Below are 5,165 nucleotides of genomic sequence, written 5' to 3' on the forward strand. Positions count from 1 at the left end.
AACTGCCGTTTCGACAGAATGCCAAAAGTCCCCACCGCATTCCAAGGCGCCATGTGCCCCATCTAGGATGACACTGGCTCTAAAGCTTTTGTCTGCCCGCCTCGGACTGTCAGCTGTAATCTAGCGCGAGCAGGACGCTGCGCTCGCGTGCTCCATGTGGTAGCGGTAGGAAATAGACCGTTCTGATTCGACTTTCCACGTTTCCCAGAGCAGGGCGCGTGGGCGATCCTACAACCGTTACCCCGTGTTTCTCGCAACGCTCGAGAAGGTTACACCTAGTTTGGTACGTCATATCCACGATGTATGGGGTCGACAGGACAGCAACGAGTTTGCACACACCGTGGGACTCAAGCGGGTACTGCCCACTGAACTTCAGCCGGCGAACCGCGTCTTGGCATCTGGTGAGCGAGATTCGATGTGGGCAGCCGCCGATCGGCCTGCCACCACCAGGCTGACCACATGGCCGGATACGAAAGCCAGGGTGTCCTTGCCAATGTTTCGTCAAAGGCCCCTTGGAACGCTGGCCGATCCACCTCTTGTCCACTTCCAGAAACCTTGTCTAAAGAGTCTCGAAGGCTGCTTAGATTACGCTCACGCTTGTCGGGCAAAAGACGGTCGCTTGCCGTGGTGCAGCTGGGGCTGCTGAGACATGCTTTGTGACTATGCGAGCTCTGATCCCATAGATGATCCAATATCGAACTGCAACGGGGCTGATGTTCTCCGACCCCCCCTTTCGCACCCTTTCCAACACTGGACGCGAGCGCAACTTGGGAATTGCAAATGTTGGCTTGATGAAGATGTGCCAGGGAGAACGGCGAGGATGGGCGAGTACTTCTACGCCAATCATGACTTGGTGCACTTGGGGCGAATCATGGTGCTTCGGGGGCAAACCGATCTCGCGTATCCCCGATCATCAGATGATCGCATCGGTGAACACGTCGCTGGCCCACTGCTGGCCAGATCTCAGGAAATCGCTGACGGGCAAAAGCTCTCCTTTAGGCTGAACAGATCCGTTCCTCGAGATAAGCATGCGTACGCGAGCTTCACCACGTCGTGTGGACGGCATGTTGATAGGCTGCCACCTTTTAGGCACATAGGGTGGAGGCAGGCAAGGAGGGCGGCGTTAGCGTAATGGCACCTCAGACCATTCTGTGTCATGATGGCTTCACATGCCGGTGAAGAGTTCCGGCCAATAAGCGACTTCCCCTATGGATACAGTGTCATTCCAACGCCTTGGGCTGGTAAGTCCCTTTGGTGTATGCGTTACCGTATAAACCGTGCTTCAGGGCTGTAGGCTTCTCAGGAATCGGTGTGCCCTCTTCAGCCATGATCATCTGGTCCCAAGAGCATGAGTGCTCAAAGGGCTTCTGTGAGGGAGGGGGGTGTGAGAACCATCATGGCCCTTGTTGCGTTCGCCATTCGTCACCTGTCGCGACTCGCTCAATGACTAGTCTTGTGACCGTCTTTCGCCGCCCCATTTCTTCGCATACGCTATCCGAGGTCTGCCGACGTGGTTGTCACTAGGAAACCCCAATCCCACGCAGTCGACATCACCAACGGAGAGCTTGGACTGGGAAGCCTCTCATTGCATGCCACATGTCTCGCAGCGCGACCAACGGCGGTCAGAGTGTTGCCGGCTGTTGGTGGGTGTATCGGTCGATGTCGCCTAACTCGGTACTGCAACTCTGATGAGATGGCAAGGCGGCTGGAGCAAACGTTCATTCCTGTGCCCATAACTGACTTCGGATCGAGCGAGACATGGAGCTGACCCCTAAGATGAGGGAACTTGGGAGGCACTTGGGAGCCAGGATGGTATGATCCCAGAGGAAAGGGCGCGGCGGAGATAGCTTGATCGGGTTGCATGGGTTTTGGCGTGGCCAGGAGATGGCTTCCGCATATAGGATGGCTGCTAGGGTATGAGGAGGAGGGGGTGCCCAATCGCGTGGAAAGTATATCGATGGGAGGTTCCAAGATGAATGAGCAGGGATTGACGATTGGACGGTAGGCCTCCGAGACGATATCGATGGAGCTGCAGGCAGACAAGATTGCACGATCTGCCGTCAGCACATTGTGGCTCGAGGATCAGTGTTCAGCGCTAGGGAGCGTCGATGCGGAGCTTTGGTATTGACAGTATGTATGTAATCAATGGCCATGCCAAGCCGTGGCTCGAAAGGCGTCTTTCTCTACTCATCGCCTGGAGGCGCCAGGTCATGCGGTTGAAAGGAGGAAGTACCACAAGGGCGAGCGAGTGTGGTCGATAGGTGTGGCCTCGCGGCCAGAGTCCCAGGGTTCTCGACCTCCACAAATTGGTGGAGAGACTGGTGCAGAGGCTTGCATGACTGCACACAGTCATCGCATGAGACGCGAAGCAGAGGAGGGCAGCTGTTGGCAGCGTTGTTTGGACGCCCATGTCCAATTCCATCTCCCCTGTCGTTCGGACGATCGCACGCATCAGGCGGCGGTGCGGATGGCAAGCGGACGGAAGCCCCCGTTCTGATGTTGTATCGTATGCCAAGGGGGGGAGCCTCATCGTTGGTCAAAGAGGGAGGGAACCACAGGTGCCAGAGCGGAAACATTGAACGCTGGCTGGAGATGTTGATCGGGGTGGTGTTTCATGAACTGAAAGGACGGTGGGGCTTACTGGGAGGTACCTGCCCGCTCCCTGTTTCTGCCTCGCCCGGGAGCCAAGAGCCATCGACAAGTGCCCGGTCAAGTCAACGTGGTGAGAAGGTGGGCCCCTCCACCCCCCAGTTTACTCTGGAAACGGCAACAATGATCCACCCGGCGCACCTGTCAGAAACGGGAAGACCCCACCTGTCTCGTGCCTGGCAAGATGAACACCCGGATACTTCAATACTGCCCGCTTCGTAGCACACTTCTTTGGCCCAGCAGCGGCGGCAGGGATTATCTGACCAGGACATGGCTAAGGGGTGATATGCGTACATGGTGTTGACGGAGCAGGATCTCATTTCGGGATCAAGGGATCTGAGGGGTGGAGGGACTCAAGTTGTCCCGACGATGAGGAAGAGGGTCCGCGGACTTCCCATTCTGGGCTGGCATGAACCTCCGGCGTCGCCCCCCCTCCCTCTCGTTTCGCTGCCCTGATCCCCCCCCCCCCACAAGAAAAAATACCCACAGTCGCTGTGAGATGTCACGGAAAGTTCATGTATGTGCTCTTAGTGCCCCCCCCGGCCCCCGGAAAGCGTGCTCCCTTCATCTCCACAGAGGCTTTAGCGGGACGAGCAATTGCACAAGAATGGCGCTCATGGTGCGCTTCCTCGCCCGTGGAAGACGAAGAGGGACGACGTGTCGGGGAAGGGTTTGAGACGCGAGGGCTCTCTGGTCGGCGACGAGATTGGTTGAGTAATCGCCTTGCGTCGTGGAGTAGTGAGCGTGCGGCATGTTGACATGTCTGCCGACCGAAGCCTTGCAGGCAACACAACGTTGAAGCTTTTTTTGAGGTGCTTCGAACCCCCTGCCAAACCTACCTTAGCCTGTCATGCATATTGAAGAAGCAAAACGACGAGCATCTCGGCGACGTACGAGATGACAGATCTCAAAGCGGGGAGAATCGAGGCTCTGGCGCAGGATCGTGCTCGCCCCGGTGGGCCAACTGGACTGATTTCCAGCTTATTCTGCATCCCTCCCAGCACGTGCCGACATGGCGCCAGCCATCACCCCCTTCCTCCCCTCGCCCGCCTCACCCTCTGAGAGCCCATACCACAGTGGGCTTGAGTAATAAGCTAGGCAACGCACACCTCAGCGGCCGGCCTGAGACGTCGTACGATTTCAATGTTAGTGCATGCGCTGGAATACTGCTGCTCAGGGAGCGGCTGTGCACACCTTGTCACTTGAGTCTCGGTAGTTTCATTGCAGCACCTTTCCATGCCAGCCTGTCAATAGCGCGACGGAAATATAGGTTCTTCGGCGAGCCACATCTGCCTCTGGCATCTTGGCATCCCGAGTGCTGGCGACTCGCACCGTGCCGACTAGGGAATCAAATCGGGGCGGTAACTGATTGTTTGCCTATCAAGTTATCTTCCGAGAGACCGTGTCATGTGGACCACGGCCAGGGAAAAGCTCGCGTCGAAGGCTCTTCGTCCATATACGTGTGCCATCGCAATTTCAAGCGACTCGCAGCAAGACGTCTGCTGATCAGTCGCACTTGCCGGTGGCGTCTTCGGGTTTTCCTCATTTAGTCTCTGTTCTGTTCACTATTGTAGTCGTCGTGGGGATTAGTTAGTGCACCTTGAGCGAGCTGTCCGATCGTGGGTTGACAGAGGGGGCGGCCGAGGAGCATGGCCAGCCACTCGACAGGCCCTATAGAGAAGGAGCCTGCCGGTATCTGCCTGACCCTGCCCATAACCGCCATGTCTGCTTTGTCGGTCATCTGAATACCTCGTATTGGCTCTGGGAGGTTTTGGCTCTGGGAAGCAAGAGAAAAGAGCACATAGATCCTACCCGTTCAGCACGTCTATGGAAGACAATAAGGGTGTCTGGGTGGTGAGCGCATTGAATACCACTCCGGCAAATTGGTCTCGTACGACACTGTCCCATGGGTGAATAGATAGAGATGAGGGATCGCCCAGACATTGAAGCCCCAATTGTGCTAGATCATTTTGAAGCCCCCCTCCCCGCTGCGGCGCTCATTCGACTCTACCGACCTGCGACGCTCTCCGTGAGATCAGGTCGGGCAGCAAGGGGCTATGGCTTCTCGAGGCTGCAACGAGATGGCTAACGGCGCTCAGACGATGCGCTGTTGCCAGGCAATAGCATATGGTTGTAACACCTGCTTCGCATTGTCTTGGTCGATCGGCTGATGCAAGAAGGGCAATCATTGAATTGAATCGGGAGATACAGGGTGTAGATCTGGCGGCACCACTCTCCTCTTTCGCCCGATAGCCCTGGCTGTTCCCTGTGATGCTAGGAGTTCATTGGTCGAGCCCAACGGTCGTGGTGGGAAAAGGTCGCCGATTTGGGAGGCAAAAAGGGCCTCACAGTGTCGGATCGGGGGTAGATCGTCGTCGTCGTGCGATTCCACACTGAACTGTTAAGGGCTCTGAATTACCAGCCGTAGCCGCAGAGCCAAGTTGTCGTGGTCACGTAGATAGGCAAGCAGAGGGATCCCTTTGCTCACCCGATCAGATCTCAGGATGCAAATGAAT

The sequence above is a fragment of the Verticillium alfalfae genome, genomic scaffold (assembly GCF_000150825.1).
Source record: "Verticillium alfalfae VaMs.102 supercont1.1 genomic scaffold, whole genome shotgun sequence".
NCBI lineage: Eukaryota > Fungi > Ascomycota > Sordariomycetes > Glomerellales > Plectosphaerellaceae > Verticillium > Verticillium alfalfae.